The 14322-nt window shown below is 45.5% G+C and overlaps 1 long non-coding RNA gene across 1 annotated transcript in view; it reads right to left on the bottom strand.

Annotated features, from left to right (window-relative positions):
• Positions 1-13193, bottom strand: part of LOC134915129 (uncharacterized) — a 67799-nt gene extending 54606 nt beyond the window's left edge. Inside the window, exon 1 of the long non-coding RNA XR_010177387.1 lies at positions 13146-13193. This is a non-coding gene — a long non-coding RNA (uncharacterized LOC134915129). The remainder of the gene's footprint in view (positions 1-13145) is intronic.
• Positions 13194-14322: the final 1129 nt, after the last annotated feature.

The raw sequence follows: 14322 nt of genomic DNA on the forward strand, positions 1-14322 counted from the left end.
ATTCAGACCGCCAGTATTTCACCAGGTGTCAGGATTCCGGCATCTGTATCCTGACAGCCAGGATCCCGACAGCCGGTAAATTGACTGCCTCCCATAATGGGTATAGGCAGTGCCAGATTAAGGTCCATATTGGCCTGGAGCTGAAATTTATGAAGGGTCCATTGTGCACCATGACAGGGGTTGTGACCAGCACTGTGGCATTGTGACTAATGTGGAAAGCGTGACCAGTACTGTGGGAGTGTAGACAGAGAGGGAGTGTTATTGGGTTTGAACTTTGAACAGCACCTACCTTTTCTCTAGACCTCTATTTTTGTACATTGTGGTGTGTGTTGCAGCTACTGGCTGCCTCCAGAAGTAACCAAAAATAAAACAAAGAACAGTGGATGTGGAGGCACACAGGTGACACACTTCGTGCAGAATGTATTTAGAAAAATAAATAATCCATTTATGTGACTAAAAATGATGCTCCTCCGTGTATAAGTGAGTGGCAGCTCCTAAATCAATGGGGTATGTGTTGGGGCTCACATAGCACCAGGGGCAGTGACAGAAAAAAAAAAAAAAAAAAGTATCTACAATAACAGATCCAACGAAGAAGGGAATCTTTAACCTATCAAAACATCCTTTAAACACTGCAGAAATATCACTGCTCAGTAATGGGCTGAAATTTGCTCCAACAAATCAACTAAGCAAATTTGAAACTTATTGATTTAAATAAATTTATCAGATCACTAACACTGAGGAGACATTTCACAAGAAAAAATTCTGAGAAACACACAGCCCATCAGTCAAAATCAGGACTAAAAAGAAAATCTAAGTTTTACTCCCTGGAATCAAAGGGAAATCAAATAAATGTATTTTATGAACTAGTGAGAAAGGATCTCTGTGAAGGAGAGACCGAAATTCAGAAACACTCCGACCTCAAGAATGTTGAAAAAGAAGCTCTGAAACATCTACAAGAAAACAGGGATATCGTTATCAAGCAAACGGACAAAGAGAGAGGTTTGGTGATATTGGGCCAGGAAGCATATGAAAAAAAAAAAAGACCTTCTCACTGACGAATCATCCTATAAGAAGCTCCCTACACGATCCCACGAACATCTTCTTTGAAGAATTAATGGTGAGGCTGGTACACTATGACCACCATAACGTATTTGAAAAGGATGAATTTCAGTATTTGAGGACACCTACCCCAGAGATACCAATTTACTATTTCTTAATGAAGATCCATAAATCACTCAACCCACAAGGCAGACCGATCAGTGCAGGTATCGAATCACATGTCCAAATACATTGATATTTTTCTTCACAAATATGTTGTACAATTACCTTCATATCTCAAAAATACAGGCAGTGTGAAAGATATCTTGTCAAACATGGAATGGAAAGGATCCTATATTTGGGTCACCATAGATGTTCAAAGCCTATATACTGTACCTGCATCATACACGAAAAAGTGATAGAGGCGTGCAGAAGATTCCTGGATAGAGATCCTGATTTGTCAACATCCCACAAGAATGGTATTTGCTATTCCAACAATCTCCACATGAAACAGTTGATACTCTACAAACGGTATATTGACGATATCCTGATATGTGAAGGGAGCGAGGAGAGTTTTATGGACTTTTCGATGGCAAGTCCACCAATGACTATAACCTGAAGTTCACACATCACATGTAAAAAGGCAAAATTTACTTTCTGGACCTAACTCTTTCAGACTATGACCAACAAATGAATACTTGCAACTACATAAAAGAGGTAGATACCAACAGCTACCTGCTCTTTAAAAGCTGTCAAGCAAAAAACTGGGAAACCAACATCCCATACTCGCAATTTTACTGTATCAAATGTAACTGCAGCACCCAAGAAGACTGTGACAAACAACTGGATGTATACACTAGAAGATTTCAGAGCAGATCTCCTTAGGGTAAAAAAAACAAAGTGACACCAAGCGGTTCACCCTTTTCATCACCACATACAACTGACAGGAGAATATCATCAAAAAGTCTTTCAATAAACACTGGGACCTTTTACTGCTGGACCCTGTTCTTAAAGAGCTCTTTTTCCCTTAACCAAAGGTAGTCTTCAGAAAAACTAGGAACCTGAAGGACATCTTATCACCCAGTCTTCTCAAAAAAGATGGACCCACAGTTAATAATGACATGCCAAAATGCAAAGGCAGCTTCAAGTGTGGCACTGACAATATATGTAGATATGTACACCCCAACAGGAAATAATTTTTCAATCACAATAGCTCAAAGGAATATCTAATAAAAGACTTCGTAAACTGTAACTCATCTTTGGTGATCTATCTATTGGAATGTACGTGTGGCCTAAAATACGCGGGGAAAACTAAACACACCTTAAAAATCTGAATACAAGAACATGTCCGCAATGTAAAGAACAAGGTTGAGAACCATGCAGTATTAAAGCACTTTTTACGGAAAAACAACTCCAACCATGAAGGTCTGACATTAAACAATCGAATAAGTAAAACCAGGAGAAGAGGGGGTGAAGTACTTAACAAACTCTCTAAAAGGGAAATAATGTGGATCTACGAACTTCAAACCATGTCACCCCTTGGTTTTAATGAAAGTTTTGAGATTGCACCTTTTTTATGATCCTAAGTTCCCCTTACACTTAGGTATTTCTGAGTTTACACCTTATTTTATGATATATCTAATATTAAAGAATCTACAGTATATGACAATTCGTGTTCTATTGATAAAGCACCGAACATCGATACCTTTTTATATATCACCCCTTAGTAATATGGACCTTTTTATGTATATAGACATTTTTATATTTATGACCACATAAGTACTTCCATTAGATTCTACGAACTGTCTCGAATGTACTAAATTTCTATTCACAGCCTATCCGTTCTTATGCATATCACTTGGACTGAATAAAAATGGCTGTCTGCATTTAGAAAAAAAGGAGGCCTCCAGAAAAATGGCTACTGGACAGTGAATGGACTTTCAAAGATGGCCACCATTAACTTCACAAAGCTGGGAACAAAGCATCAGTCAAAATTGCATTGGACTTAGTTTGTTTATGTGAAAATCCTCATACCATACCCATATACTGTATAGTGGGCCTAATTCAGACCTGATCGTAGCAGCAAATTTGTTAGCAGATGGGCAAAACCATGTGCACTGCAGGGGGTGGGGGGTTGGGGTGGCAGATATAACATGTGCAGAGAGTTAGTTTTCGGTGGGGTGTGTGCAAACTGAAATCTAAATTGCAGTGTAAACATAAAGCACCCAGTATTTACCCTGCACAGAAACAAAACAACCTACCTAAATCTACCTCTCTCTGCACATTATATCTGCCCCCCCCCTGCAGTGCACATGGTTTTGCCCATCTGCTAACAAATTTGCTGCTACTATCAACTCTGAATTACCCCCATTGTACACATCTTCACCACTAGAAAATGTTGTACTATTCCATACAACCACGGCAGGAAAAAAAAAAAGTTTTCTCCGGCAGGGTCCACAAGTTATCCACAGGATAACATTGGGATATGATGAAGCGACAGCGGATTAGCACCAGTCAAAGCTTTTCGACCTCCCAGCATGCAACGGGCCCGTCCATATATCCCCGCCTCCTGGCTCAGGCAGACAAGTTTTTTGTTTGGTTCGGCAGAAGCCGGACCATGGTCAGAGGGCTGCTGGTTTTAACAGCCCTAAGCTTTCTTATTTTATTTTTATAGTCTTACTATTTTTTCTTGAGTGATCTTTCTAAAAAGCGTCTTATATATACCTTAGAAAGAGTCGCTCCAACAACTCTCCGCCGGGTCGCGACAACGCTTACCCATGAGTACAGTGCTGTTTCGGCAGGCGTCTGTGTCGGATATACTAGCAGGTCCAGCAGACGTGACCAGGCTGTGGATGGAGCACGGGGAGAAGGTAAGGCATCGGTTCTGCTTAGAAGGGGAAAACGAACACAGCTTTTGGGAGGAGACTACCAAACAGTCGCTGACGCGGCTGCCACCTTGGGTGCACCAGCGCTAGGCCTTAGGGATCAGAGGCTCTAGGAATTGTATGAGGTCGCAATCACTAGGGTTGATGTCAGCAGTGGGGAGTCAGACACTCTTGGTCGCCCCTCCCCCAGTTCATGACCAGTTTCCTTCGAGTCTCTCGCCATGAACTGTTTCCCGCTTCCATCTCAGACGCTGTACATGAAGGGGACCCAGTCGCAGCATAGGTGGCTGTGTGACATGTGTCTGTGTTCACTATAGGTTCATGGAGCGGCAATGTACACTAGTAGCGTCTGGATTCACTCAGCGTTCGCTAACTGGAAGCGAGGTGAGTCTCCCTGTATCCTACTCTACTGAGTATGGGTAATACAGCACTAAGTCTATCTACCTTTTTGAGTACGAATAGTTAGATAAGTGCCTATTGCATATGAGTATGTATACTATTACTGTTGTTCTTTTGCTATGCGTCTGAATACGGTAGATCTGTTTAAATATGATTCAGTAATATGTTCTCCTACATACTTGAAATGTAGTTGTAGTTGACTATGTGCTCATATTGCTTATTATACTAATGTATAACATGTGACTGACTGTTAGTGTGATTGCTGACTTTACTATATATCCTATCAGGTTTTTTCTATTCCGATCCTCAATGCTGGTGCATGGGTAGGGTCGTATTGTAGGTCACTTTAAAAATCTTAAAGTGATTACAGTCACAAATTGTGTAGTGCACTGTGGAAGTGTTGATTATTTATCATGTCTAAGAGCGGCAAAGGTGAGGAAGATACACTCACAGCAACACCAACACTCATATCATGTTTGTCTTGCAAAGCTGTGTTAACCTCTCAGGATGGTTTGTGTGCAAATTGCTTTAGCTTTCACCAGGGTCTCTTGAAAAATACAAGGCAGATTCAGGTGCAGGTTGATCCACCTTTGGCTATGTTTGCACAGACATTATCCAGTATAGTTGAACGGATAATTCCTCCAACTCCTGTACCAGGGATAGGTTACACGATTAACCCTTACATGCAGCTTCCCACCTGCAGTTTATCACTTCAAGCAGCAGCCTCTCAAAAGAAACAGGCTGATAAGCCAGTGGTAAGTAAATCTTCATCCTCACAGGCTACACGTTTCAGATGAGGATTCATCAGCAGATGAAAGCTCAATAAACTCTGCTTCGGCATACGAAGAGGAGGAGGAGGAAGGTCTCAGCTCAGTGGATACAGCGGAGTTAATTAAAGCAATGAAAGCCATTCTATCCTTAGAGGATTCAGCAAAGCCTGTGTTAAAAACCAAGGCACCTGTGTTTAAACATCCCAGTTAAAACTGAGTTTCCAGGGTCAGATCAGCTGATGGAAATCATGGAAGAGGCTTGGGCTACACCCAATAAGAAGTTTAGAATTCCTAAGAAATGGAATTCCAATTTTAGCTCTTCCAGCTGGGGATTGTTAAAAAAGGGAGGTGGCTCTTAAAGTAGATACGCATGTGAGTCAGTTAGTGCGAAAATCTACATTACATTTGCTTTCAACATCATTAAATGATGTCACGGATAGGAGAGTGGATGGTTTTTTAAAAACAATTTTTTCCCTGTCTGGGGCAGTCATAAGGCCAACCATGGCTTCAGCTTGGATGGCAAAGGCAGTGGCTGCCTGGGCTGATGCATTGAAAGGGGATTTTTCAATAGCATCTAGAGAGCAAAAATCCCATATAGCACATATAAAACAGGCTGCAATGTTCTTGGAAGAAGCAGCATTGGATATGGGTACTATTGCCTCCAGGGCATCAGCTTCAACAATCGCTGCTCGCAGAGCAGTTTAGCTACATACGTGGAAAGCTGATTCAGAATCTAAGAAGGTTTTGGAATCTTTGCCTTTTTCTGGAGATATTCTTTTTGGTAAAGAGTTGACAGATATTTTGGAGTCAGAAGCAGGCTCTAAGAAGGTAAAGTTTCCTTCCACATACAATTTCAAACCTAAAGTTCCGGCTTTTTGGCCCTTACGGTCTCAAGGAAAAGCTAAAGGAAAAAGTGATGGCAGGTAGTCCCAGTACAACTAGTCTGGTAAGACTAAAAAGCATTGCGCTACTAGAGGACCAGGTGGTAAAACAGATAATAAGCCATCAGCCTGATGGTTCGGGCCTCCACCTTCAGTTTGCACAGATCTGGCAGCAGTCTACAACAGATGCCTGGGTGCAGGAAGCGGCATCTCTAGGTTATGCTTTTACCTTCAAGAAGCACCCTCTTCGAAGGTTTTTTGTTCCAGCCATCTTGGGTAGAGACGAAGGTCAGAACTTTGCAAGAGGCAGTTCAGAAATTGCTTCAGTCAGGAGTAGTCATTTCAGTTCCTCCTGCGCAATGAGGACAGTGTTTTTACTCCAACCTGTTTCTAGTTCAGAAACCAAATTGGTAATTTCGGCCCATTCTCAATCTCAAAGTGAACAAGTACATTTGGGTACCGCGGTTTCATATGGAGACTTTACGTTTCATAATTTTGGCCATGGATTATATGGTATCCCTGGATAACCAGGATGCTTACCTACATGTTCCTTTAGCACTGTCCCATCAGTGCTTTCTCAGGTTCGCTATCCTCCAACAGCATTTTCAGTTCCAGGCCCTACCTTTTGTGTTAGCCACAGCCCCCAGAGTATTTACCAAGATTATGGTGGTAATGGCAGCTTATCTCCACCAGCAGGAGATAAGAATTTTTCCATACCTCTACGATCTTTTAATCCTGGCACAGTCGCAGGAATTGCTACTATGTCATCTGCAACGGACAATAACGTGTCTGCAAAGGCACGGGTGGCTCATAAATTGGGCAAAATCGTCTCTGGTTCCATGTACAGCAGATAACTCACTTGGGGGCTGTACTGGATTCAAGTCTTCAGAGATTAATTTTACCTCTGAACAAGATATCCAAGGATTCAGGACTTGCTACACAGTCAAAAGGTATCCTTTAACGCAGCAATGCGTGTGATAGGATTGATGGTGTAAACATTTGACATGGTGACATATGCACAGTTCCACTTGAGGCCTCTGTAGCATCTGATTCTTGGAATGGGTTGCATCAGATGATAAAAACGCAGACTATGGTTCTTACGATAGAAGTAAGAAGGTCATTAGCCTGGTGGCTACAGACATCCCATCTGGACAAGGGGAGACCCTTTTGGATATCAGATTGGGAAATTTTGACAACAGATGCCAGTCTCCAGGCTCAGGAGCAGTATCAGGAAGGTTGTGTTTACAGGGGAAATGGACCAAGGAAGAAGGTTGCCTGCCAATAAATATATTGGAACTTCGGGCCATATACATGGCACTGATTCAGGCAAAGGACATTCTTCGGGGAAAACCAGTTCAGATCCGCTCGGAGAATGCGACGGCAATTGCGTACCTCAACTTTCAGGGAGGAACTCGCAGCCGAAAAGAGATGAAGGAGGTAAGTCACATACTAAAGTGGGCAGAACTTCATCATCCAGCCTTGTCCGCAGTGTTCGTTCCGGGAGTACTAAACTGGGAAGCGTATTTTCTCAGTTGACACGCCATTCAGGCAAGTGAATGGGCTCTACACCCGGAGGACTTCCAGACCCTAGTAGGGTAGTAGTTGGGGTTGCCAGAGATAGATCTCATGGTGTCCCGTCAGAACAACAAAGTTCTCGCATACGGGTCAAGAACAAAGGATCCCAGAGCGATCTTTGTGGATGCCCTGTCAGTGAGATGGGACTTTCATCTGGTTTATGTGTTTCCTCCAATCATCCTATTACCCAGGGTGGGGAGAAAGATATAGCAAGGAAAGGGTGCCGTGATACTAATAGCTCCGGCTTGGCCCAAAAGGCATTGGTACACAGACCTGCAGAAAATGTCTATGGATGCCCCACTCCTGCTCTCTACAGAGTATCCACAGGGATCCCACCTTGACACACCTGATTTGAGGATCCTTTTACTCACTAACCTCTTCCTTCTTGTACGGAAGGGTGTGTATGTGTGTTTTTCTTGCCTGATTAGGGTTATCTATGATGCTCCTGCCTTGAGCTTTGGAATACAACTGATTTGCCTGAGCCAGGAGGCGGAGATATATGGACGGGCCCGTTGGATGCTGGGAGGTCGAAAAGCTTTGATGGATTGGTGCAAATCCGCTGTCGCTTCATCATATCCCAATGTTATCCTGTGGATACTGTGGACTTAGGAGAAATACCGTTATCAATAGTAAGTTCTTACCATAACGTATATTTTCCAGAACGGTGGTGCATTCCACGGTGTATTCCACCATCGGACTGGATGGCAGAACGCACTGTATGTCACAAGAATGTGTGTCCCCTTTGATCACTATAGATGCCACACTAATCCTCCCTGCAGCTTGGTACACACCTTGCATCTTTTTTCACTGCTCTTAAATGGTAGGAACCCTCGGACCGCTGAGCAGAAGTTTCAATATCCAACATGGTGGATGGTGGAGCGCACCAAGTGATTTCTAAGATGGCGATGCGTTCCAATATGCGTTCCACCACCATCTCCAATGTTTCTAGATAGTTAAGATTGCGTTTTTTAACTTTATTAATTTCTGGATCCTCTAAACATTTTATTAACAATGTATATGTCACCTTTCGGAAAAAGTGCATTACTAAATATAGGTGCACTTTAGGCTAATTACTCAATGCACATAGGATGTGGTGTCACAATGAGAAAGCCATGTGTAGCATCCATCTTTAATTGAACATGTAGGTATAAATTTGGCTCCCCCAACATACTTGCCTTACCCCATGATGAAGTCTGAATACTGATGAAATGCGTTGGGCTGATGCACCTGCACCCCCTTATTGGACAGATAAGCTCAAAATGTTTTTAATCTTGTACGTTTGTTTTTCTACCATCTGTATGTCATTGTTGTATTACATTTTTTAAACCTTTTATTATCCCTGGCTTTCGAATATTAGATAGGGACATGCACGTTCCCAAAAAAGGTTTTATACAACTCAGCCTGATTCCTTAATTCACAGTGGTATAATATGGTACACGCTATGTTACATTTATGCCTTCTATTTCATATTATGCTTGTGCTTATCATTTGACCGAATACTACCATGTCAGATAAGCAGTGCCTTTTCATCATTAGTTTTCTCATTTGGGTGAGATATAGATATATATATATATATATATATATATACTAGGTGCTTCATCGCGCCCTACGGGCGCTCTTCACACCGTCGCAAGGGTCTACGCCCCTTTAACCCTTGCATGCCTATATGGGGTTTAATATTTGTATTATATGGAGTATTATCTGCATTCCTTTGTTAGTGGTTAAATATTGCAGCCCCTTGCGACGGCGTGAACAGCACCTGCAGGGCACGATGTACAGAATGAGCGGGTGCGGGGGGGACTGCGGATGGGGGAGGGTGTCTGTAGATGCTGCAGGTGGAGGGGGGGCAGATGTGGGGGGAACCCGGATGGGGAAGGGTTGGGAGGTGCTGCGGGTGGGTGAGAGACAGAAGAGTGGGGGCTGTAGATGGGAGAGGGGTCCGGAGGCACTGCAGGTGGGGGAGGGGCAGGGGTGCCACGGGGGAGGGGCAGGTGCAGGGATGTTGCGGATGGGTGAAGGGTTCCGGAGGTGCTGTGGGATGGGAAGGGGCGGGGGTGTCGGGGGTGGGGTAGGGGGTCCGGAGGCACCGCGGTGGGGGAGAGGCAGGTGCGGGTGGTGCGGCGGACGGGGAAGGGGGTCCGGAGGCGCTGCAGGTGGTGGAGGGGGAGGTGCCGTGGGTGGGTGAGGGGGGACCGCAAATGGAGGAGGGTGTATGCAGATGCTGTGGGTGGAGGGGGGCAGGTGTGGGGGGAGACATATATGGGGGGTGGATGGTGGAGGGGGTCTAGAGGTGCTGTGGGTGGTGGAGGGGTGGGGGAGTGGGAGCCGCTGGTGGTGTAGGGGGTCTGGAGGCACAGCGTGTGGGGAAGGGGTGGAGTGTCGCATGTGGTGGAGGGGAAGGTGCGGAGGTGTGGTGCATTGGGGAGGGGTCTGGAGGCGCTGCGGGTACTGTACCTGCCAAAAAGGTAGTTGGAGGGTATGCAGTAACAGGGCCAGGACAGGGGTGACAGGGTCAGAACAGGGGTGACGGGGCCAGGACAGGGGTGACGGGGCCAGGACAGGGGTGACAGAGCAAGGACAGGGGTAACGGGGCCAGGACAGAAATGACAGGGACAGGATAGGGGTGACAGGGCCAGGGTAGGGGGGCCAGGACCAGGATTTGGTTGACAGGGCCAGGATAGGGGTGACAGGGCCAGGATAAGGGTGACAGGGCCAGGATAAGGGTGACAGGGCCAGGATAAGGGTGACAGGGCCAGGATAAGGGTGACAGGGACATGACAGAACACAGAGTACGGGAGAGATTGGTATTAGGGACAAAACAGTGGTGACAGACAGATGTGTCTTACCGGAGTCACTGCTGCTGGCTGCTGCTGTTCCACTCCAACCTGTTTGGATCTGCTGCTGGTGGAGACTTGGCATGGTTGACTCTCTCAGGCTGGAGTCCTGCTTCCTCTGCCCGTCCACATCCCCCCCCACTCCTCAGTCACACACCGCGGACCTCGCGCGGCTGCCGGGCACTGTGGTAAGGGGTGACTGGGAGTGACTGGTTAGCCCCCAGGAGACGCTGCGGCTGGAGGGAGGAGGGGGTCATAGCATGCACGCGGCGCGGACCTCGCGCGGCTGCCAGGCACTGTGGTAAGGGGAGACTGGGAGTGACTGGTTAGCCCCCAGGAGATGCTGCGGCTGGAGGGAGGAGGGGGTCATGGCATGCACGCTGCGCGGACCTCGCAGCTGCCGGGCATTGTGGTAAGGGGAGACTGGGAGTGACTGGTTAGACCCCAGGAGACGCTGCGGCTGGAGGGAGGAGGGGGTCGAAGCCTGCAAGCAGCGCGGACTTCTGCAGCGCTGCCCGCCGGCTAAAGTGTGTGAAGGAGCTGGGTGCACCTCACTGCAGGCGGCAGCACTGCAGGTAGCGGTGGGGTTGCTGGGGCTGGAGATAACAGAGGCAGTACGGAACCTGCACAGCGGCAGGTGCCCCACAAAACTGCAGCTAAGAAGCGCGGAGTGTGTCAGAAAGTGACGCTCCTCCACGTCAGAAAGCCCCTGCTGAGTATGCTGATGTTGGGGGTCAAGCACACAGTGAGACGGTGCCCATCCGTCTGTACGGCATACCCCCTCACACCCCCCCATACCTCCCAACTGTCCCGATTTTCGCGGGACAGTCCCATTTTTTGGGGTCTGTCCCACTGTCCCACCCGCGGGCCGCAGTGTCCCGCGGTGGGGGGGCAGTTGGGAAGCTCCTGTACTCGCTGTTCTGCTTAGCATGCACACAGCGTCTATTTAGTGGAGACAGAGGGAGAGGGGGCATCAGGGGGTACGGATTAAGGGGGGCCCAGGGGGTACGTACCTCAGGCCCCACAGTTTTAGGGGCCCCCCCCTGGCTGGAGCAGCTCTGTCCCAGCTCTGAATCTCCCCCGTCCTGCCAGTAACAGCAGCAGCATTGTGTTACAGTCAGCACACGCTGCTGCGTGTTGGCAGGTCTGTGGTGTTGCAGGGAGGCAGCAGCCTCCCAGCTTTCTTCTGCCTGTGCGGGTGTGTAGGGGGAGCGACCACCACCTCTGGATTTACCCCTAGCTGAGGGGCCAAAATCCCATAAAAAAGAAAGAAAGGAATTTGCATAAGAGGGCGTGGCCACGAGGGCGCAATTAGGTCACGCCCCCAAACCCACAGCAGGCACAGCAATGAGATAGGGTTCCTGTCTCAAGTGCCCTGGGCCCCCCAGACTCATAATCCGCCGCTGGGGGCATGCCAGCAGCTCACAGAGCACTGGGCATGCCCCCTCACTGACGAAAACAGGGGCATGGCTCGCGATCGCGGGTCCACCCGCGAAACCACGCCCCCTTTCCCGTTGTCCATGCCCCCTTTTTGCTGTGCGTGTGTATCTCCTGCCTGAAGAAAGTTGGGAGGTATGCACCCCTGCCTGTGCCATGCCCATACCATCTGCTTCTGCTCCCAGTCTCCTATAGATTTGCACAGATCTGTGACTCATTTGACTAACTCCGCCCAGTGTTTTGACTCCGCCCAGCGTTAGCAAATGAAGCACAAAGTCACAGATCTGGGCTATTATATAGGAGATATATAAATATATAGGGAGTGGTGGGAGTATGGCGCCACAAGTATAAGTGTGTAGGCCGACTATATGGTTTAAAAATAACCAGGGGTGTAGACACTCCTTTAAGGGTAAAAGGCGTCAGCTGACCCCAAATAAAAGGCAGTGATAAGCTGCCTGTTAGTTAAAAGTATATAAAGGGAGGGTAGGTGTACTAGCGACTAACAGTATCTACACCAAAAGAATATATATATATGAAGAATGATGCAATACGTATTTCTAAAAAAAGGGGGGGTATTTATTATAAAACAGACAATTTAATAACAATATTTGATAAAAAATGGGATGGAATAAAAAAGGTGGGTTTAATCAATTAAAACATAAATTCAGGCTGACTAGCACATAAAAACATATCTGGAACAATAAAAATATCTAAAAGTATATTTGAGATAAGAGAAAGGTGCTTATCTTAAAAGTGGAAGGTCAACTGAGGTACACCCAACGCGTTTCGTCCGTCTGACCCCTTGATATTGTTCCAGATATGTTTTTATGTGCTAGTCAGCCTGAATTTATGTTTTAATTGATTAAACCCACCTTTTTTATTCCATCCCATTTTTTATCAAATATTGTTATTAAATTGTCTGTTTTATAATAAATACCCCCCCTTTTTTTAGAAATACGTATTGCATCATTCTTCATATATATATATCCTTTTGGTGTAGATACTGTTAGTCGCTAGTACCCCTACCCTCCCTTTATATATATATATATATATATATATATATATATATATATTTAGGAGATCAGGGTAGTGGTGCCCTCTCCTGGGGTAGATGGGCACATCCAAACACACAGCAGCTAGGAATACAGCACACCAGTCCAGGGTTCTTGTGCAATCTAGCCGTGGCTAGTTTTATTGTGCAGTATAAAACAAAACATAAAAATAAATCCTAGACCGTCTTGCACTAACTGAACATAAAGATCCTCTCTCTAAGAGTGGTAGGACGATCGCCCTTACCACAAACATAGATATATGTACAGTACTTACAGTCAGTAATCAGAGTTTCTCACAACAAGCTTGCTGCCTCTTTTTCCAGGTAGTTAGCTCTGAGCCAAGCCCTGACATAGCTTATATCAGCCTCCTACAGGTGCAGGCCCTAATTAGCCTCCTCTCAGGCTGAAAGCCTAAAGACCCAAAATGGGCTTTGTGGATGGAGCCCTCCTTCCATCTTATAGCCACACCCCCAGGATCCATATTCGGCTTTTACTAAAAGCCCAAACTCATCAACTCATCAAGTCTGTTTAGGAAAACAGTGATTTCCTGGGGGTTTAACATACATAGTCCAGAAACCTGGGACAAACATCTCCCAGTTATCACTTTACCAGTGTTTATATATATATATATATATATATATATATATATAAATATAAATATATATATAGAATTTAGTTGGTGCGCTACTTTCCTTCTCAATTAATGAATTCAAAAAAGAGTCCAAGGTAGATTAACTTGCACTTCGGTTCCACAGGGTATTCCTGTAGTTGGCAGCTCAGTCCTTCAAGGTGTCACTAGGTTTAGTGACAAATTAATCTGGAAAAAGACAAGGGGGGAGGGACAAGCGCCTAATAGTGCAGTAACTTCACAACAAATTAGGTTGTGTATGATGTCGTATCTATAGGTAATATGCGTACCAGAAGTATGATTTATAATGGGCACATCAAACGCTATAATAGCTGGTGTTTTTGCACCGCAATTGGTCCCCTGGTTAGATGTCAATATGGATGTTCTCCAAATCGTCAATTTGCAAATTCGTCGGTCTGTAAATAATCAGAGCGAGAGGCGCCTCTCATAGTGCAGAAATCACTTTATAAATATTGAAATTCATAGAAAACGATAGGTATTAAGCGTACCAGAATATAAATACCAAACAGCTTTTAAATATGGTCTTTTTTGTCAAGAGCGACTTTCCTTCATGTAGTTGGAGAGTATCAGACTTCGTGTATTGCCGTGTATAAATAAATATATCACAGGCTAAAAGATATATGGGTTTTATATAGACACTCCTGAGGAAGCCTTTTACTGGTGAAACGCGTTGAGGAACTGTTCTGAACACCCCTGACACAGACTTATACGGTGGATATACCCCGGACCACTGAGAAAATCTCGGACTATTCCAGATAAGCTTTATGAACTCTCTTTCTCCTTGAGAATATTTTTTATGTTT

This window comes from Pseudophryne corroboree, chromosome 1, assembly GCF_028390025.1.
Source record: "Pseudophryne corroboree isolate aPseCor3 chromosome 1, aPseCor3.hap2, whole genome shotgun sequence".
Taxonomy (NCBI): domain Eukaryota; kingdom Metazoa; phylum Chordata; class Amphibia; order Anura; family Myobatrachidae; genus Pseudophryne; species Pseudophryne corroboree.